The following is a 23,000-nucleotide window of genomic DNA, read 5'->3' on the forward strand; positions in this document are numbered from 1 at the left end:
AAAGACATACCAGTTCAGGTGGCCTCTTACAATGGCATCTTGATGCAGGGGTCTGTAGCTTACCTGATGATACCACTGTTTTAGATCAAATTCCTCATTTCACAAATGAGGCAATGGGACAGTTTTGATTAAGAAATAGCCAGGATAGGGATGCCTGGGTGGCACAGTTGGTTGAGTGTCTGAGTCTTGATTTTGGCTCAGGGCATGATCCAAGGGTTCTGGGATTGAGCCCTGTGTCAGGCTCCATGCTTAGTATGGATTCTCTCTCTTTCTCTCCTTCTACCCCTCTACCTTACTCACTCTCTCTCTAAAAAGAAAAGAAAAATAAATAGCCAGGGTATAATTCAGAAAAGTACAAGATATTTATTTATTTATTTATTTATTTATTTATTCATTTTTAATTTTTTTTTAATGTTTATTTTTTGAGAGAGAGATTGACATAGTGTGAGCATGGGAGGGGCAGAGAGAGAGAGAGAGAGGAAGACACAGAATCTGAAGCAGGCCCCAGGCTCTGAGCTGTCAGCACAGAGACCGATGTGGGGCTCGAACCCACAAACAGTGAGATCATGACCCTAGCCGAAGTCGGACACTTAACCGACTGAGCCACCCAGGCGCCCCCAGAAAAGTACAGGATGTTTAAATATAGATCTGGAAATATTCAAAAGTCATGACCTGTGACTTTGTGGTGTAACGGTAGTGTGTCTGACTCTAGAAGTCACAGCTAAATCAACTTGAGATCTCTTACTCAGAGAAACATGTCAGTCTCTTCTAATGAATTTCATGCTTGGAGAAACAGAAATATTATCTTTTCCCCCCAAGTTTGTTTATTTATTTTGAGAGAGAAAGTGAGCACACAAACAGGGGAGGGGCAGAGAGAGGAGAGAAATATTTCTTTTTCAAGTTTGAGAGAGAGAGAGAAAGAGAAAGGCAGAGAGAGAGGGTGAACAAGCAGGGGAGGGGCAGAAAGAAAGACAGAATCCCAAGGAGGCTCCACACCATCACCATCAGCACAGAGCCTGATGCAGGGCTGGAACCCGTGAACGGTGAGATCGTGACCTGAACTGAGATGGAGAATCAGATGCTTAACTGACTGAGCCACTAAGGCACCCTGAAACAGACATATTCTTGAATTCTTTCCTCTTATGTTCATGTGGCACTTCAGTGTCAAATTCTTCCCCAGCTTCATGGGTATGGCTTGAGAAATCTCTACCCTGAGCTGTTGCAATGTTCTTTACCCAATGGAAATCCTTTCATGGGATGCCAGATAAAACACAGGGAACCCAGTGAAATTTGAATTTCAAATAACACATGAAACATATAGGACATATTTATGCTAAAAAAATTTGTTGCTTATCTAGAATTCAGATGTCACTGAGTATCCTATACTTTTGTTGTTGTTGCTGCTGCTGAATTTGGTCTCTACCACATTGTCCAAAGTGGTACCAAGTGTTGAAGGGCAGGAACTGGAAATGTGGGTGACATACTTGCATAGTTGTCAACACTGGTTATTGACATATTTTCTGGGGACCTTTAAGATCTCTGTCAAAGGCTATGAGGCTTGTGTATAGTTTTCTCACGAAGCCTTGCTGTTTTTTATGGACATGTAACTCAACTCAGACACTGGCAGCCCAGCCTAGAAAAATTTACTCTTTCTTCTTTATTCCCTATGTTCATTCTCATTTACCTTGAGGTTTGTCATGACCTTGTGCCCTGCCCTTCTGTAAGGTGGAGGCAGAAACAAAGGTGGATATTTCTTTGGGCTGAAGTAATGACTTTAAGGGTGAATCAAGGGACAGGGGATAGGGCAGGAGGGAAGGAGTCTTCAACTCACTCTGACCCCTCATTTTCTTGTATAGGAGTCAGAGCATTTTCCATGGAGTACAGCGAACTACAAAACTCTCCACTTTTTGTTGTCTGAATGTGAATTTAGAGGAGGCCAGAGTTTTTTTGTTTTTAATTTTTTTTTAACATTTTATTTATTTTTGAGAGAGAGAAAGAAATAGAGAGAGACAGAGAATGAGCCGGGGAGGGTCAGAGAGAGAGGGAGACACAGAATCCTAAGCAGGTTCCGGGCTCCAGGCTCTGAGCTATCAGCACAGAGCCCAAAGTGGGGCTTGAACCTCGAGATCATGACCTTAGTCAAAGTTGGCGCTTAACTGACTGAGGCACCCAAGCGCCCCTAGAGGAGGCTAGAGTTTAGATGCCTATCAGAGATGCCTATTTCTGTCTCTTCTTTTTTTTTTTCTTTTTTCTTTTCTTAGTTTCTCTCTCCTGTACACATTTGATTCAAAATAAAATCTGGCATTGGGCCAATTTTTTTTCGCTTATTTAATTTGTAAAATGGGATATTCTAGGATTTTCTTAACTCCAATTGTGAAATCAATGATTTTATTCTCAAACCATGCAGAGTACAATGACAAAGCCAAAGAAACAGCCCATTTGAATGAATATTCACATTGAAATTATGCCACCTCAGGGGCAAAGCTGGGTAAAAGAATGGCTTTCATAACAGATCCTATGAGTTAGAGAGCTTTTGCTTTTTAAGAAGTTGGAAAAAAAGCACTGCAAATTAGGCTACTTGTTGCATGGGATTTTGTTTCTTGCCCAGGAAATGGGATTTTGAAGGTTAATTTTACAAAATTCTATGATGACGAATGCCAAAATTCACTCCCTTTGGTGGTGAGGGTGGACTATTTAGAATCAGACCATGTGCAGAAATTAGAAATAGAGCACTTAGTGGTAGGCTCTAACAATTAGAAGAAAATAAGAGCTAGAAAGCAGTAGCATGAGTTGGCTTAAGAGTAGGAATTGCTTAGGGGCGCCTGGGTGGCTCAGTTGGTTAAGCATCCTGATGTCATGGTTTGTGAATTTGGTTCCCACATCAGGCTCTGTGCTGACAGCTCAGAGCCTGGAGCCTGCTTCGGATTCTACATCTCCCTCTTTCTCTGCTTCTCCGCCTCTCATGCTCTGTCTCTCTGTGTGTGTCTCTCTCTCAAAAATAAACTTAAAAAAATTTTTTTAAAAAAGCATAGGCATTGCTTAGATTTATTGATCTAACATTTTTTAATGCAAGCTTGGTGCTTGAATGAGTAAGGAACTCCTGGTTAGTGAGGAGAGATTGAGAGTAAAAGTGCAAGAAAGTGCTGTGGTAAAGGGATGTGCAGGTACTGAGGGCCAGAGGAGGTGCAGTGTAAATTAGACTGGAGGTTCATGATCAAGAGAAGAGTCACCTCCAAGGCCAAGCCCTTCCAGCTTTCATTTCTCCTTTGTGAGTCTTGCAGTCATAGCCTTGGATTTAAATCAGGACAGCCTTGATTTCTAACATGCTGCTATGTTGTCAGGCTCAGTGACAGAAAAACTGGGTCTCTGCTTGACTTTTCCATTTTATTTTCATCTTTCCCAAGTTTTCAAATGGAAAATTTCAAGAAGATCCCAAAGTAGAAGAAATAGTATAACATACTTGTTACCTAGTTTCAACAATCACTAACTCATAGCCAATTTTCTTTTATCTATTTCCTAATCCATATTTTTTCTCCCCCAAATCATTATTTTTGTGTTAGAATTCTCCAGAGAACAGAACCGGAAGGATGTATGTATATGTATATACAAATACATGGGGTTGGAGAAAGAGAGAGAGAGAGAGAGATATTAGAGGAATTGACTCTTGCAATTATGGGGGCTGGCAAGTCTGAAATCTGAAGTCCTAAACCGGCAGGCTGGAGACCCAAGGAAGAGTTGATGTTGCAGTTCCTATTGGGAAAACAATCTGGAGGCCAGATTACTTCCTTTCTCTTAAAGCTTTCAAATGATTAGATGAGCTCTCCACTGCCCCCCCCTCCCCCCGGTGTGGAGGGTAATCTGCTTTATTCAATGTCTAAATGTTGAATGTTGATTCTGTCTAAAAAATACCTTCACAGCAACATCTAGATGGTGTTTGACTAAAAATTGGGTATCATGAGCTTAGCAAGTTTAACACAAAATCAACCATTACAATTTGAAACTAATTCAAGTCATATTGTTTGGTCCATAATATTTCAGTGTGTATGTCTAAAAAATAAAGATTCTTTAAAAAACTTAAACACAACGCTATTATTACCCCTATGAAATTTAAAATCCTGAATTATTTTTATTTGAATTAAGATCTAAATATTGTCCATACATCGCAATTGTAGATACCACTCAGAACTCTCTATTGGTATATGTGTTCTCCTTTTACCTCTGTTTTTCTTAAATTTATCTGTTGAAGAAACTAGTTTGTCCTGTATAATTTTGCATCATCTGGATTTTACTGTTGTATCCCTAAGATATCATTTGACATGCTCCTCTGCCCCTGAATGTCCTATCAATTGGTAATTATATAGAGAGGCTGAATCACACCGAAGCTAATTTTTTTTTTTTTTTTTTTTGCAAGAATACTTCAGGCACACCTTGTCAGGTTATCTCTCTGGGATGTCAACCATTTTTTTAAAAATTTAAATCCAAGTTAGTTAACATAGTGTAATGATGATTTCAGGAATAGAATTTAGTGATTCATCACTTATATACAACACCCAGTGCTCATCACATCAAGTGCCCTCCTTAATGCCCAACACCCATTTAACCCATGCCCTCACCCAACACCCCACCACAACCTCAGTTTGTTCTCTGTATTTAAGAGTCTGTAATGGTTTGTCTCCTTCTCTGTTTTTATCTTATTTTTCCTTCCCTTTCCCTATGTTCATCTGTTTTCTTTCTTAAATTCCACATGAGTGAAATCATATATTTGTCTTTCTCTGACTGACTTATTTTGCTTAACACAATACACTCTAGTTCCATCCACGTTGTTGCAAATGGCAAAATTTCATTCTTTTTGATCACCGAGTAATATTCCATTGTGTGTATATACCACATCTTCTTTATCCATTCATCAGTCGATGGACATTTGATTTATTTCCATACTTTGGTTATTGTTCATAGTGTTGCTGTAAACATTGGGGTGCATGTGCCCTTCCGAATCAGCATTTTTGTATCCTTTGGATAAATACCTAGTACTGCAATTTCTGATTTATAGGGTAGTTCTATTTTTAATTTTTTGAGGAACCTCCATACTGTTTTCCAGAGTGGCTGCACCGGTTTGCATTCCCACCAGCAGTGCAAAAGGGTTCTTTCTCTGCGTCCTTGCCAATATCTGTTGTTGCCTGAGTTGTTAATTGTAGCCATTCAGACAGGTGTGAGGTGGTATCTCATTGTGGTTTTGATTTGTATTTAGCCATCTTTGTTTATTAGTGGCTGAGTTTATTCATTAGGGCTTGTGAATTCTAAATTCTATCACTTCTTCTGCATTTACTAGCTGAAATATTTATATAAAGAGGAATTTCCCCCCATTAACTATTGAGGTATAGTTCTTCCTAATTCTTTAAAAAATTTTTTTTGATGTTTATTTTTGAGAGAGAGAGAGAGAGCACAAGGGGGAGAGGGGCAGAGAGAGAGAGGGAGACACAAAATCAGAAGCAGGTTCCAGGTTCCAAGCACAGAGTCCAACACTAGGCTTGAACCCACGAACTGGGAGATCATGACCTGAGCCGAAGTCAGACTCTTAACCAACTGAGCCACCCAGGCACCCAGTTCTTCCTAATTCTTCATTCCAGCATTTCCCAAATTGGAGTTGATAATTCCTAGGCATCTGCCAACATGTTCTTGTGGGCAGAGAAAGAGGTCTGTAAACTTTCTATTATAATAATCTAACTCTGCACTTTCATTTCAACAAGAACTGAGAAATATTATTAGCATCTCCTAGATCACCTGCATACACATCTTATATCGGAGTTCAACCAATGATATCTGTGCTGCAGCTTACATTTCTATTTAGGATTGTGACAGGCAAGAAGCACTGCTTTAATTATCAAGGGTTGATGCATAAAGAATATGGACTTAACATGCCAAACAGCCTTTCAGTGGAATTTAATTTGAATAGAAAATTGAGTCAACTGGGGGACAAAATAATATACATGTTCTGAACCAAAAAGAATATATCCTGGAGCTGTCAGTGTGATAGTCATGCCGTGAAAGTCCATTTATTTTAGCAGAAGTAATTATTATATTTTATTTGTTTCTTTGGTTGTGTTGGTTTTGTAGTTTTTCTTATATTTAATTTGTAAATTGGTTTATTTTTATAATTGTCCAAATATATATTTTTACTATGTAAGAAAGTTTATAATAAAAACAATTTAAGGCAACATAGTGGCTCTGGAAAGAAATTTTTTTTTTTTTTTTTTTTTTTACTTTTAAAATGTCTGCATATTACGCGAGTTTGAGAAACACTGCTTTGTCCCATTGTGGCTTTCATAAGCTATTAGTGAATCTCACTTTCAGTGTAATTTGTCTTGTTAAGGAGTGACCCTCTTGCTGAGGGTATTTGGAATCCAACAGTGTGCATCTAGAGACCGACACCCTGGGAGACTCCAAGGAAAGACTTGTACTGGGGAAAGGGTGTTTTGGGGCCCTCTGCCCTTCCTGACAGCATTGTAAACCACCAAATGCAGGCAGCTGCTTCCTTGTGTATTGTTCACTGGAGCCTTGTAAGGTCTGGTAAATGGAGAACCTTAGGCCGTGCCTACACATCACCAAAACAACTCTTTGGAAAGATAAAAAGCAGAATAAAAACCACCTAAAGCAGTCTTCTGCAACTTAAAAAAAATTTTTTTAAGTGTTTATTTATTTTTGAGAGACAGAGCGTGAGTGGGGGAAAGGCAGAGAGAGAGGGAGACACAGAATTCCAAGCAGACTCCAGGCTCTGAGCTGTCAGCACAGAGCCCGACCCGGCCCAAACCCACGAACTGTGAAGTCCTGAGCTGAGGTCAGATGTTTAAGGGACTGAGCCACCCAGTCATCCCAGTCTTCTCCAACTTTAATGCGATGATGAATTCCCTGGGGGATTTTTTTTTTAAAATGCAGATTCTGACTCAGGTTGGGGGTGGGACCAGAGAAGCTGCATTTCTAACCCTCCCAAGTGGTGCTGCCCCTTACCCCGTATATTAACTATTTTGTTGATATGTCCCAGTCATTTTACTTGATTTTCCTTGGAGAATACATGTCAAGTTCTCAGTACAGTGTTTGAGACAGCCAGCATTCAGTGAACGATTCTTGTTATGGTTGTAACAATTAGCTTTTGAGGTGTGGAGGGCAGAAATGATGGAAGAGAGGGTGAGGATTAGAGGTGGACAGACTTGAGTCAAGATTCCAGTTTTTCCACTTACAAACTTATGGACTTGGGAAGTGAGTTAACTTTTCAAGTCTCTGTCTGGTTAAATGATTCCTCTCATGGAATCGAGAGGACTTTATTTTGGCTCCTAGAGTGGTGGGTTCTCTAAAGGGTCATTTTTCTTCCATTTTCCCTTTTGGACATAGACTTGGGGTTGAGTCTTGGGTTCAGTCATGACACTATAATCACATTACAGCTCTTATGAAATGCACCTCTTTGCTATTATCTCTAACACAGTGATAATAATTATGGGATTAAATTCATTGGTGCGTGTCAGGTGTGTTGGCATAGAATAGGAACCCTGTCACCATGAGCCTTTCTCTCCACTTCACTTCACGTTGTGGTGGTGAGGCTGACTAACCTTAGATGGCAGGTTTATGAGAAGGGCCCAATGCTTTCAACTCTGGCTAACTAGAATCATCTGGAAAGCTTACAAAATGAAAAAGGAAAGAAAGAAAGAAAGAAAGAAAGAAAGAAAGAAAGAAAGAAAGAAAGAAAGAGGATTCCCAGGCCTCACCCTCAGACATTCTGATTTAATTGTTCTGCGTGGGAACCAGAGGCTCTAAGTGTTTTTCTCGTTCCCAGATGGTTTTGCTGTGGTAGCTGTGTGGAGAACCACTGCTCTAGCAGACATTGAAACCCTGATCACCATCACCGGGCCCTGAGCATTCCTCCTAACTTGCATGGACCAATCACACCTCTTCCACCTCCACTCCAGCCTTTCTGGTTGTTTCTTCTTATTCACTTGTCTAATTTTTATGCATTCCTGCAACTCCACTCCTACTGCTGCCCCTCCCTTGGCACATTGGGGGAAGCACTTCCAGAGCCCATCACAAGCAGGCAGGGCAGGGGAGATTAGGCTTGTGGTGCCTCCTGACCCCGCTCTTCACATCCTGGACATGCACAGAAATCACAGTGGGCACCAGCCTGAGGAGGAAGGATAGCTGTCTGGAGAGCTTTGAGACATTTATGCAGTACCTACTATGCGGCAGGAACTTTACTAGCATTAGGTCAGTTTATCCTCAGCTTTATAAAGTAGTTCTATTAATGGAATAATTCCCATTTTATAGAAGAAACTGAGGCAAAGTTAAATAATATGCTTCAGATCAAGCATACAGAGGTGAATCTGGTCTTTGGATTCAAGTAGTCTGATGCCAGAATCTGAGTTATTAGTCCCCTGGCGGGGGGGGGGGGGATTTTAAAATGCTGATGCCCAGGTTTACCCACACTAATTGAAGCAATTCTAGGAGTTGAGATCCAGGCATTGGTTGCTTTTTTTGTTAGGTCTTCAAGGGATTCTATGTACAGCCAGGATCAGAAGTAGACATCACTATGCTTTTGAGCCTCCCTCAGTGACATGGATCCTGCGAGTCTGTCGAAGCCTCCTTCTATTACTGTTCTCTTCTTCCCCTCTGTCAGTGATTTTTAAAAATGTTGTTTTTGTGATTGTCAGAAGCCCTTCTTGTGACTGGCATTCCTAAGGGGGTGTGGTGAGTTTTGGCCTCAAAGATGTTCATGCCCTAATCTCTAGAAACCCAGAAGATGTTACCTTACATGTATAGGGGTGGCAAAAGTTGACTTCTACCCGTGTTGGTTTTTTAGCTGGGACTCTTTAACAAAAAGACAGATAACAAGAAGAAAACAGTTTTTTAACCTGTGCAGTGCACATCACTCAGGAGAAACCTTAATGAAAAGTAACTCAAAGCAGCATCTTAGAATTCTGGCTTATGTACATCTTTAACAAAGAACAAGAAATTTGTAGAGAAAGGACAGGACAAAGTAAATCAGTTTTAAGCTTCCAAGGACAGAAAACCATGGGAAGATAAATATACGGGAGGGAACTAATGGAATAAGTTTTGTTTGCGGATTTCTCTGGTGCCATCTCTGGTCTGATAAGCATCTGTCTCCAGTGAAAGGGGAATTTATAACCTGTGTTTAGTCAGTAAAAGGGAGGATATAGAGAGTTTTCCCTGCATTCTTAATTGCCTTCAGCTCGAAATAATTTTTATGTCAAAGAGACATATTTTGGGGTGACACATTCTGGTTTCCTTCACATGGTAAAAGGTGTTTGGAAGATCTGATTAAATTAAGGATTTGGGGATGAGGAGATGACTATGGATTATTCAGGTTAAGCCCAATGTAATCACAAGGGTCCTTATAACAGTAAGGCAGGAGAATCAGAATCAGGACAAGTGGAAACAGGAGAATGGGGTCAGCGTCAGTGAGAGAGAATGAGGTCTGAGTGAGACTCATTTCAGACTTTTGACCTCCAGAATCGTAAGATGTTGCAGTAATTTGTTAAAGCAACAACAGGAAACTAAAACAAGGTTATTATGGTGTTGCAGAAAGAAAACCGCCAATCTGTACCCCAGAGATTTGGGTTGCTTTTCTGCCTTGTACCACTTATTGGCTACAAACATTCAGGGCAAGCTGCCAAATGTCTAAATGCCTCTTCTGCAAAATGGAACCAGTAAAAATGGATATATTTGAGGGCAGGACTGGGCCAATGGTGTCATAAACTTTACATGTGTTCCCTACTGTAGCCTTGATCTTTGAGCTTAGCTCAGCCCAGCCTAGCTCAGAACTTCAGAAGTGGAACCACTGTCCCCACCGCCCCAAACTGAGCCTGAGCGCTCTTATTGCTTTGCGTTATTTTCTCAAGAGCTGAAATTACCCTGTTTCTTTCTTTACTTGTCAGAGGCACTTGCCAAAATCAGGAGTCATTATTTCCTATGTTGCGCCTATCTTTTTTTGGGGGGGGGCTATTTTTAAAAAATTAGTAATTAAAATAAACAACAAGACATACATTTCCTGACACCAAGAGGCAAAGAAACAGAAGAGTTATTCTGCCGACATTTCCTCCCCTACATCAACAAAATTGTACAATGTTTAGGTGTCACCATACTGGTTTCAGCCTCTGCTTGTTTTATTCACTTATTTTTCCAATAGCTGGTTTTGAACATGACTTGTCCTCCCTCACCACCACTTCCATTATTTGAGGGTGGCATTATGCCCACATTATCCATCTTTTTCAACATGGAAGGTGTTCTATATGGATCATAATTTGATTGCACCTGGTCCAAATATATAGTTGGCAGTGATGATATCCAATGCTAAGTCCTTGACCTCGTGTATGTCATATTTAATGTCAGGCCTTTCTTTTTCCTTAGTAGTAATATAAAAAACTTGGAAGATTTTTGCCTAAAAGGTCATGAGAATCTTGCAAACTGTATTTTTCCAAATGATGGTTGTTTTGTTTTATTAGTTGCAATAATGTATACTTTATCTTTCTGAAAAAGGCACCCATAATCTTGGTTGGACTTATTTTGAGACAATATGTAACAGTTAAACTTGTTACATTTCTCTTTTTTTTTGCAATAGAAAATAAAAAAAAATCATTTTTCATGTTAAGGGGATTTGACATAGGGTCTTCTAAACCAGTACTGCTTAATTGGGGAAGGGAATATGATTTTGCCCCTCAGGGGACTTTTATCGATGTCTGTAGATATTTTTGATGTCACAACGAGGGGAAAAATTCTGCCAGAATCTAGTAGGCAGAGGCCAGACATGTTGCTAAATAAATATCCTACACAGCACAAGATGGCCCCACATAACAAAGAATTATCTGGCCTAGAATGTTAATAGTGCCACTGTTGAGAAATACTGCCTTAGACCAGTGTTTATCAAACTTTAATATGCATGTGAATCACCTGGGAATCTGACTAACATGAGGCCCTCAATGGATAGAGATGGACCTGGAACACTGTGGTTGTTTCATAAATATTAGTTGAAAGCATGGATCGATAGATGGAGAAATGAGGGAATGAATGGACAAGCAGGCAACCGAGAGCACTAGTTATTATTTCCATACATATCTCTGAGCAACCTTAGTGGCACTCATTCCAAAGAAAAATGAATTTCTTTTCTACAAGGCCAGCAATTTGCCAAAAGCCTTTCCCAGGGTGCCACAGACTTCCTCAGATTAAAAACAGCTTCTTTTCTCTGATGTTTCACACTGTCCCTTCTGGCACAGGGTAAAGGTTCAATCGTTAGTTATTTGGGGTGGTTACTAAGGCTGGATGTGTATTGGATACAGTGGGAAAAAGCCAGAGGCCCAAGCCCTTGCCCTGCACCTGAACCTGCCCCAGGGGAAAAAGATCCAGATGGAATCATATTCATGTGTGTGTAGGCAGCAGGGAGAAAGGAAGAAATGAATAACCAGAATAAGTTTTTAGAGGACAATCTGGTTAGAATGAATTTCGTAGAATAGCCTGGTGGGGAAAGGACATCTACCAGTGGGCAACTTGTGGCAAAGACATGGAGAATGGCATGAGTGTGTACTGTGTAAGCCTGTGAACTTCAGCAACTCAGAGATCTGTTAACGCTAGTTGGCAAATCATTTCCTTTTTACATATTTGTGGCTTTCTGGGCTCCTATTGATTACCTTCTGTCTGCCACTCCTCCACACACACAAATACAAACAAAGCCAAAATTTGGAATCTGATCCAGAAGTGCCTCTCCTTCCCAAGATGGTTTCCATGCTGTTGACGGCTATTTGCTTGGAATCCGGACACATCACTGCTGGCCTCCTGAGAATTGGTTGTGGTAGGCAGATGGGAGAAAAGGAAGGGAAGAGCAGGATGTAGGAAGGTGGGTAAAGAAGAGGTGAGGCAGCCAAAGCCATGAGAATGTGGCCACAGGGTGTTCTCTGCAGATAGGCCAAGGATTCATCCAGATGACCTTGTCAATAGAGCTCTTAACAATAGCAATTCTTCTGGTAGAAGGTTTGATGCAAAGGAACATGTCAACATTGTTGATTCAGGTGTGGTCATTACAGTTTGGTTATATATGCTTAATAGTGAGTCTAGGCCACCAGGTGCCTGTGCCTCTGCTCTGAACCACAGTGACAGAGCTTTCTTTTGTGGGTAGGGAGTGGATAGCAGAATACTGGGGTTGGAAGTCATGTCTTTGTTGAAGCAGTTCATCAAGATGGATGCATGTTCGTCATCCTCCTTGGGATTCCAAGAGATTCAAGTTTGCTATGATGCAGGTTTAGTAGGGAGTGCTATTTCTATTTCACCAGAAATGGTGGTGAGACTTTGAGTAAGATGATGAGTTTTGGTTTCTTGTATTTTGGGTTTTTTTGAGAGAGTGTGTGAGCAGGGGGTGGGGAGGGGCATAAAGAGAGGGAGAGAGAATACCAAGCAGGCTCTGCACTGTCAGCTCAAGGCCCAACACTGGCCTTGATCTCATAAACTGTGAGATCATGACCTGAGTCAAGATCAAAAGTTGGACACTTAACCAACTGAGCATGATGGGTTGTTAAATGCAACAACAATTTATGGAAGAAAATATGTATGTTAGATCACATGAAAATTAAAAATTCTGTTTCTGTGAAAGGCACTTTTAAGAAAAGGAAAAGACAAGTCATAGACTGAGAGAAAATATTTGCAAACCATACATCTGATGAAGAACTAATATATGAAATATACAAAGAACCCCTAAAGGTCAATAATGAGAAAACAATTAAAAAGTGAATGGAAGAGCTGAACAGACACCTCAGAAAAGGAAATATCCAGATGGAAAATTATCATATGAAAAGCTCCTCAACATCATATATCATTAGGGAACTGCAAATTAAAACAACAATGAGATAGCACTACGTACCAATTAGAATGGCCAAAACCTAGAACACTGACAATAACAAATGCTAGAGACAATATGAAAAAATAAGAACTCTCTCGTTTGTTGCTGGTAGAAATACAAAATGGTGTAGCCACTTTAGAAGACAACTTGCCAGTTTCTTACAAAGCTAAAAGTAGTCTTACTGTATGATCCAGGATTGTGCTCCCAGGTATTTACTCAAATGAGTTGTGGCTACTCAACTTTCATCAGTTATATTTACTACAAATATCTTCTATCTCTTTTATGTGTCTTTTAACTTTATTTATGGTACCATTGTGATAGAGGCATTATAGATCCAGGGCTAAGTATCAATGCCAGCTCCATATGTATCCCTTCCATGACCTTGGACATTTTAGTTCATTTCTAACTTTGCCTCAATTTCTTCATCTGTAAAATTTAGGGGTGAATTTTGCTGCATGTAAGTTATACTTCAGTGAAACTAATTGAAAGGAGAAACAGAGACTCCTTCTGCCCTTTCTTCTCTCCTGCAGCCTAGAACATGATTGTGATGGCTGGAGCTTTGGTAACTATCTTAGATTAGGAGGATAAGGCCCATATTGAAGAGAAGGAGTGGGGAAACTGAAAGAGACTTTTATACATGATAGGATTTCATTTCCATATCACATAAAACAGTTATGAAAATAGAGTATTCAGGGATGGGATGGTGGATCTACAAAGTTTCCAGCAAAAAATATTTAAATCTATTTTATGTAACAAAAAAAAAATCTTAAAACTTGTAGATGTCAAAATAATAGCTAACATTTATTGATTGCTTTCTGTTTACCAATTACCCTTCAAGTAAGTACTTTGCATTTTAACTTATTTAATCTTCACAAGAAACCTCTGAAATACTTTTATCACTTTGATTTTATAGATGGAGAAATTTATTCAGAGATGTATCAGTTTGTTTGTGCATTCACTAGTTGGGCATTTAGGCTGTTTCTGGGTTTTGGTTATTATGAATAAAGCTACTGTGAGCATTCATGTACAAATCTTTGTGTGGACATAATTTTAATTTCTCTGGGATAAATACCTAGGAGTGGAATTGCTGGGTCACATGATACGTGCACGTTTAACTTTATAAAAAGTGACAAACTGCTTTTGAATGAGGCTATACAATTTTGCGTTCCCACTGGCAGTGTATGAGAGATCCAGCTGGTCCACATCCTTCCTTGCCAGTGTCATTGTTATTGTCAGTCTTCTTACATGTAGCCATTCTGGTGAATGAGGATTGGTATTTGTTATTTTAATTAGCATTTCCCAAATGATTAATGATGTTGGGCATCGTTTCCTGTGCTTCTTTGGCATTCATATATGCTTTTTGAAGAGGTCAAATGTATCAGCCCTCTCCTTCATTACTTTACTTTATGTATTTTGTTAAAAAAAAATCCCTTCTTATTCCAAGGCCATAAGGATATTTTCAAATGTTTTCTACCAAAAATTTTAACATTTTATTTTCACAATTAGGTCTTTAAACCACCTGGAATTTATTTTTGAATCTGGTGCAAGGTAGGGATCTAGTTTGATTTTTATTGATAACTAGAAGACTCAATTGTCAAAACACTATTAATTTTTTATTGTTGGTAATTTGTGTTGTCATTTTTGCCACTTACTAGCTTCCCATATGTGTAGGGGTTCCAGTTGTATTTTCTATTGTCTTCTACTCCCATGGTAAGAGTGACTTCACTATCCCCTGTAAGTTTCTGCCATTTCTTATGTCTAGAGTGCTCTTTCCTTTCAGCCCCACTTTCAAAATCCTACTCATTCTTCAAAGTTCAGCTCAAATGGTTCTTATAGTCTTACAGGATCTTGGCATAGGCCTGTCTCACTCCTGTAAATCAAATGAAAGGGCTCATCATACCCCTAGTGTTTTATTCCTTTACCCTAAATCTTGGCTCACCTCCTTGGTATCACAGTCATGTGTGTTTTTTCTTCTTTGTTCTGCCAAACTGTAAACACGTATATGTTGCTGATGTAGACAGAATAATGTCCCCACCACATTCTGATTCATGGAACATGTGAATATATTACATGGCAAAAAGGATTTTGCAGAGGGGATAAAGTTAGTGACCTAGGGATGAGGAGATTATTCTGGCAGGCCCAGTCTAATCACCTGGGTTTTTAAAATTGGAGAACATTTGCCAGCTGAGTTGTAGCAGCCATGAAAAATAGATATACTTGCTCACCATAGAGTCTCCTATAACCTGAAAAAGATTGTTAGATGTATGTGAAATACTCAATCATTGTTCATTGACTTGAATTGTGAATAGAATGATTTCTTTAGGTTCTTACCACATCACTGATACTTATCTCTAGCATCTAGACCTTTGTCAAATGAAGGCATTGCAGACTACTCAGACCAGCTTTCCTTTTGGTTGGCATCCCTGTGCACTCTGACTCTGACTCCAATAGTGCTGAATATTCAGGCTATGTGCAAAGTTTCACTTCCTTTACATGTGCTGACAACTCAATGGTAGAAAGTCCCAGAAGGAGAAGCCCTTTCCTTATGGTGTTTAACCTAGTCACAGGTACTCAATGAGTACTGATAGGGTCATTTTGAAATCATTTCTAGTCTTTGCCTTTATGTAGGGGAACAGTATGAGATTTGGAATGAGATATATAAGGACCTTGGAATCCTGGCTCTGGCCTTTACTCCTTTATGACTTATAGTAGGTCAGTAAATCTCTTGGAATCTCAGTTTTCTCACACCTATGGTGGAAATAATAATACTTTCTTGAGTTGTCTCAAGGATCGAATAAACAGATGTGTGAGAAGATATTAGCACATAGTGGATGTTCTATGAATGCTAGCTTCCTTCCCATCTCAGGTGCACCACTACTAACAAAAATAGTCCAGGCTTCTATTTACTTGGAAGAGTTCATTACAGGCAGGTAATGCAACATGACATTTGTTCTTACTTTCTGTTTGTTGGTTTTATTTTTTAATGCATATGTGTTTGGATTAGCTCACTCTAGGTCATTTTTTAAAATGTAGAGTTCTGTTTGACATTCTGGATTTTTGGTTAAGAATAGCCCATTTGACATGGGTGGGTTTGATATTTCAAGATTGACAGGGGTATGGGTGTAAAAGGCTGGGGTATAAAAGAGATCAAAATAAAATAAAATATCTTAATAATATATGATGACATAAAACAAAATAGAATGACAGCACCCTAGAATGGTTATTGTCTTCTCCTGGAGCCAGATTATCATTCTGGCCTTGGGAGCAGCTGTTGAGCCACCCACCTCTGTTCAATATGAAGCCTGATGTGAGCAAACACATTAGGGCTTATGACACTGATGGGAAACAAATGGCCCCTGGGGTATGGTTATAGGGAAGTCACATTTAAAATTTTTTTAATATTTATTTTTGAGATAGAGAGAGAGAAAGACAGAGCATGAGTGAGGGAGGGGCAGAGAGAGAGGAGACAGAGAATCTGAAGCAGGCTCCAGGCTCTGAGCTGTTAGCACAGAGCCTAATGTGGGACTCAAACTCATGAACTGCGAGATCATGACCTGAGCTGAAGTCGGATGCTTAACCAACAGAGCCACCTAGGCACCCTTGGGAAGTCACATTTAAATAGTGTCTTGGTGTTATTCTGCTTGTCTTCATGTACTCTAAGCCTTTGGTTCTCAAAACTCAAGAATACAAAAAGTTAACTGATGAGTGCTTATTAAAAATGGTCCACTCATGGTCCGCCCCCTGATGGTAGATTCAGTAAATCTGAAGTGGGTCCAAAGAATCTGCATTTAATTAACTACACTAGCTGTTTTTGATACTGGTTGCCACCCAGGTCAGTTTTTCAAGATGGTGGGGTTTCAAGCAGCAGCTCATCATTCATTGGCTATTTATTGAGTGCTAATTAGGTACAAAGCATTATAGAGGATATGGTCCTTGCTCACCATGGGTTTATCATTGAGAGAGTAAATAAGACTTGTATACAGGCAGGATAGCAGCTGCTGGCTCTTTAAAGTCAAACTGCTGCTTGCTTCTTCTTTGTTTCCATTTCACTTATATAAGCCTCACATTGGCTTAGAATAATTTATACACTTGTCTCTCTACCAGTTTGTGTATTCCTTGAGGACAAGTGCACTGATGACCTATAGCAATTTTGTTCCATCATCTTTTCTTACTCTTTGATTATGACTCCAACCCTAGCTCATGTGACAATCTTTTGCTTGAGGCACTGCATGTTAAGAAATGGTTTGTCTTCATAGGACTTATTGGACATGCTCTGTTATATTACTGCTACCATACCATTCTCCTTGTCTTCTGTCCATCCCGATGACCTGGAAGAGATAGCAAAGATCACACATGCTCCATTGGCTTTGGTTCTCACAGCAGGGGACACACATCTGAGGCTAGTGATCATGTGGGTGTGTGGCAAGGTGAGTCTTATTGGGAACTACTCTATGACACAATGTTTGGACAGGAAGTAGGATTTCAAAGGGGTGTGGCCCCAAGATTTACATTTATGAAGGCATTGTGACATAATTTGAAGGTTTATCTGCTGCCTTCATGCTCGAAAACATAAACACATTGGTTTAGTGTCTAAGAAGGAAGAGTAATTAGGTTTAGACCAGTCAGTATCTACTTTTCTTTCTTGAGGCTGGAACCACTATAAATTCTTGGGGGAAGAGAATTGAGCTGGACTTTATATTGAAGAAAGTGTAAAGGTAAGGATAATTTAACTAAGAAAACTCTTTTGAAATAGTTGAAATTTCATATGAAATGAAAAAGAGTTTTAAAGCTACAAATGCTTGTATGCACTTTGCTTTAAGTGTTAAAGCAAACGGTAAAGCAAAGTTAAGAAATAGTTTAAATTGGCTTAGTGTATTGGGATTTACAAATGTACCTTTAAATGAATCACTATTTAAGATTTAGGAATACTTTATTTTGCTGGTGGCTCAGGATGAAATTTTAGTTTTCCCCATGGTATTCATTTTATATTGAAGTTGGTATTTGGTTGAGATTCCTTTAAGAAAACTGTAGAATCTCATTCTGTGAGCTATTTTGAGTTCTGTGTGCAGGCTTGGTCTGTTTGGTTTATGGGGCTGTAACACAGGAATTAACATTGACAACAGAGTTAGATCTTGGGATTTGTCCAATATTATCTCTAAGTGCTAGAAATTAAAAATATTTCCCTTTAGGGTGGTAAGTGAGTGTGTAAGTTTGGGGCACAGTGAGAAAAAAAGAGGCCAAAAAGCATGTCAGGTGTCATTGCTTGTTATTAGCCCAGAGAATGATGTTTGGTTGTCATTAGGGACAGAGGGTTGCTTTTTGTTCTTTGTTTTTTTCTTTTTTTTTTTTTGGATGGAGGAGAAGTATGGATTTTTAGGATGAATTGCAGCTGGGAACCAGTGATTGAATATTGCAGCCCACCATTTTAGGCCTGGGTGAACCACTTTCCCCATGGGATTATAAGTGGCAAGATCAGGCAGGGGGGATATTGAGGAAAGACCTTTTTGTTTCCTATTCTGGTGATTTCCCTGAGGTTTCTGCTGGTTGTCTGGCAAGTATGATTTGCTTTGCCAGTGAGAAAAGCCCTGTGTTTTCTTTTGAAGGGGGACGTGTCTGATCTTTGGATTTAAATTGAATCAAACTCTGGACTACTTGTCTTTCACAAGCAGTAAATTGCAACTTCAGGTAATAGTAGAGCAAGAAATAAAAGATAGATTTATGGATAATGGTGTTCTAGGAGATCACAGTGAAGTTATATTTGAGGATTTGAGCAGTTTTTTTCTCTCCACAATGGAAGTGAAGTAAAATGAGTACCATTGTCATTGACAGGTGCAACTTGGTCTGTTGGGTCCCTTAGCCAGGCAAATATAGCAAGCCTACTTTGACTTCTTTTTGTTTGAGATTTTTCTTTTAATGTTTATTTATTTCGAGAGAAAGAGTGTGAGTGGGGGAGGGGGAGAGATAGAGAGAGAGAAAGAGAGAGAGGGGAAGGGAGAGAGAGAGAGAGAGAGAGAGAGAGAGAGAGAGAGAGAGAATCCTAAGCAGGCTCTGCATTGTCAGTGCAGATCGTGACATGGAGCTTGATGTGGGTCTTGATCTCATGAACTGTGAGATCATGACCTGAACCGAAATCTAGAATCAGACACTTAACTGAATGAGCTACCCAGGCACCCCTTGTTTGAATTTTTTTAAACAGAGAACCATTGAACCATCACATTGTTTCGAATTAAAAGGCTAAAGATACAGAAGTTCTATCACTGAGGAAGGAGCAATGCCTCATTTCTTTTCTAACCCTGACTACCTCATATCCCTCTTCAAAAACCTTCTACTCACCATTGCTGCCCTATCACATCCCAGTGACTGTGCTGAGTGAGATATATTGGTTTACTCAGCTTTGGGGGCAACAGGAACCTATTATAATGATGGTTATGAAGGTAAATCAGGAAGATTATTTGCCCAGAGCCACACATTGAAGAAGGTCCCCAAATTTAAAATTTCATGTGGCAATATATTTTGCATGTGTGTTGAAGATATTTATTAGGTAGCTCTAAACATTGAAAAGCAACCATGGTTTCTGTAACCCTGTTTTGGCATTTTCTTTCTTTCTTTCTTTCTTTCTTTCTTTCTTTCTTTCATTTTTTTTTCTTAGTGTTTATTTTCGAGACAGAGAGAGATAGAGCATGAGTGGCAGAGGGGCAGAGAGAGAGGGAGACACCGAATCCGAAGCAGGCTCCAGGCTGTGAGCTGTCAGCACAGAGCCTGACATGGGGCTTGAACTCATGAACTGTGAGATCATGACCTGAGCCGAAGATGGATGCTTAACCAACTGAGCCACCCAGGCGCCCCGTCATTTTCTTTCTTTTTAAATTTATCAGGTTCAGGGCATCAAAAAATGGAATGTAGCCCAAGCTCCTAACCTCTGAGAGGCCCCAGTTGCCTGCTAGACAGGCTCTCAATAGTGATGGACATAGAAGCTTATGCAGAGGACAGACTTTCCATAACTAATCACACAAAGAATTCATTTAAAATAAGAACTGGGTACCTTGAAAAGGTATAAGGGGACCCTCTCCTGTTTGGGCCATCAGGGGGTATTTCCCCAAGCAGATAAAATCGAAACAGCAAGAGGAGTCAGCCAAATTTGGGGCAGGGGTCAGTTGATGCAAGACAGTAGAAGCAATAGGCCTTAATAACCCATTAGTTTTCAGAGACATAGGTGGACTCTAGGATGGTTTTCATATTTTGAGTTTGGATAAGTGAGTGAATGGTGGTGGTATTAACAAAATAAGTGACTGAGGGAAAATTATTTTCTGGTAGTGGGTGGATATATAAGGTGATTCGTTCAATTTGTGGGTATGTTGAGTATGAGGGAACTTTGAGAAATCAGAGTAGAGATGTTTTATAAATATATGATCATATATTATAAAAAGGGCTTAGTTAGAACCTCATAGGGTATAAGATACTATCCAAATTTAGTGGGTGAGTAGAAAGAATATATTTTGGTACCTGCTTTCAGGAAGCTTATTCTTTAAATGCACTGAAGGAATTAAATAACCACAAAAGATTCCAGGAACCCTCTAAGACAGCAGCAGGAGAAATGTTATAAGCAGTACACAAATGATTTCCAAGAGAATTATATAGATGCTTTTTGCTTTGCAGCAGTTAGTTTCCAAGTAGAATTTCTCATTTGATTTTACTTTTGTTCTACTTTGGTAGTTTGAGCTAGATTGAGGATTACATGATCTTGTTTAATACCACTGTGGATTATTTGTTTTGGAGTAACTCATTTTAATTTTAGGAGGTAGGTACTGTTATATTTGTCCCATTTTACAGAAGAGGAAACAGAGGTACTGAGAACTTAAATAACTTGCCCAAGTTACGTAGCTAGTAAACAGTAAAGTTGGGATTCAGATATAGTCAGTCTGAATCCAAAGCCCCTTCTCTAGTTTTAAAAATGCTATTCTTTTCACTAAATATATCCCATATCACTTAAGTTATTTAAAAACGTTTAGTGGCTGCAAAAATTGTTTAATCATTCTCCTGATTTTAGACATATGTATGTTTTAAATGGTGCCTGTATCTTTAGGATAACTTCTTGAAATGGGTTTCCTGTACCAAGGAATATAAAACCTCTAAGGCGTCTTAAAACATAACAAATTCTTCTCCAGAGAAGTACAAGTAATTTACAGTCTGAATGTATTTTTCAAGCCCACATAAAAGTATTTTTTTCAACCCTACATGACTGTATAAGCCAAGACAAACAGGAGAATTCAGTAATGCTGCTAAAGATGGTGTTTAGGATAATGAATCACAGAATGTTCAAGCAGAAAAGGAACTCCAGGTGTCATCTAGGCCATCTCCTTCTTTTATTAAGAACCAAGGCTCAGAGAGGTTAAGAGACTCACCAAACCACACCACTAATTAGAGTCAGAGTTAGGACAAGAACGGGCCATTAGCACTATGTGATATACAGTTGACCTTGAACAATGTGGGGGTTTGGGGTGCCAACCCCCTGTACGGTTGAAAATCCCTTGGCTCCCCCAAAACTGAACTACTAATAGCCTACTCTTGACCAGAAGCTTACTGATAACATAAACAGTCAACTAACATATATTTAATGCCATATATATATATATATATATACACATACTATATATGTGTGTATATATATGCATATATATGTATATATATATATAAATACTATATATTATATTATTACAAAAGTCTAGAGGAAAGAAAGTGTTATTAGGAAAATCATGAGGGAGAGAAAATGCACTTAGAGTACTGTACTGTAAAAAATCTGCATATAAATGGACCCAAGCTGTTCAGCCCTGTGTGGTTCAAGAGTCAACTATGTTGACTTAGAGTCTCTTAGATGGTTTGGCTGATTCAGGGGTGTGCAAAGTACCCATCTGGGGTCTTGACTGGAAATTTAAGAGACTCTTATTGTTTGAGTCAACTTCACAATTCCCCCTTGAAACTTCACAGTTGTGTCAGAAGGATGTGGAAGTAACCCAAAGTGTCTTCCCTGAACTGAGATGCCCAGTACCCACCCAAGGAGATAAAGCACTCTGTTGGGCCAAGGGAAACCTGAAATCTCCTTTTTTCAGTTCTCCTGCATCTGGCCTGCTGTCAGATTCATAAAGGTGATTCTGAATTCTCTCTCTGTTATTCTGTTGTTGGTACAATGCGTTTGAAAAAAGGGCTACTTACATAATTCAAGACTGATTTTCTGTAGCATTGACCAAAAACAGAGGATATTTCTTTTTATTATTTGCTGCATTATGTAACAATCATATAAAAAGAATTTACAATTATATTTGGCTTAATATCCATCTGGATAGGCTGGGTTAAGCTATTAAATCTCAAAAGTTCAATAACTTAGCACAATTGGGGGTTGTATCTGGCAAAATCCGAAGCAGGCTTGTTGGCCATCCACTATGTTGCAGATAGGCCATACCAGGGTTGCCAAGGCAGGGGAAAGGAGACTTAAAGGCCCTTAACTCACTCAACCTGGAAATGACAAATGCCATAGTCCATTGACCAGAACTATAAGCATGGTTCTTTTTGTTTTTAATTAATTAATTTTATTTTTTGGGGCAGATGCTGATTTTTATTTATTTTTTAAATTTTTATTTATTTATTTTTTGAATATAATTTATTGTCAGATCGGCTTACATACATCACCCAGTGTTCATCCCAACAAGTGCCCTCCTCAATGCCCGTCCCAAGGGATAGAAGCATGGTTTTGATTCAACTGGAGGACAGGCTGGGAAAAGTATGTGGAGGAACACATGGATATTTGATGAGCACTAATGGTCTCTTTCAAATACTTGGTGCTTGGTACTTTGAAATTATACACTTAAAAAAAATTATAGGCAATTTTATAAAATTTGAAGTTTTAAACATATAGGTAAAACATTCATATTACTTTCCTCTAAATATGCTTAAAGTGTAACTCTGTAGTGTAGCACATGTTTGTTTGTTTGTTTTAAGTTTATTTATTTATTTTGTGGAGAGGGAGAGAAAGAGTCCCAAGCAGGCTCCGTGCTGTAAGCACAGAGCCCAATGTGGGGCTCAAACTCAGGGACTGTGATATCATGACCTGAGCCAAAAT

The 23,000-nt window shown here is 39.2% G+C and overlaps 1 protein-coding gene across 7 annotated transcripts in view; it reads left to right on the forward strand.

The window, feature by feature from the left end:
- The window catches only part of TMEM45A (transmembrane protein 45A), a 73,347-nt gene that overhangs the window by 32,590 nt on the left and 17,757 nt on the right, over positions 1-23,000 (forward strand). The window contains exon 1 of one of the 7 annotated variants that reach the window (XR_008297624.1): positions 17,236-17,601. The exons of 5 other annotated variants lie outside the window; for them this stretch is intronic. The gene's annotated coding sequence lies outside the window, so the exon portion shown is untranslated. Of the gene's footprint in view, positions 1-17,235; positions 17,602-23,000 lie in introns of those variants that run through there. One more of the 7 variants, XM_027077633.2, reaches the window with a different exon arrangement.

This window comes from Acinonyx jubatus, chromosome C2 (genome assembly GCF_027475565.1).
Source record: "Acinonyx jubatus isolate Ajub_Pintada_27869175 chromosome C2, VMU_Ajub_asm_v1.0, whole genome shotgun sequence".
Taxonomy (NCBI): domain Eukaryota; kingdom Metazoa; phylum Chordata; class Mammalia; order Carnivora; family Felidae; genus Acinonyx; species Acinonyx jubatus.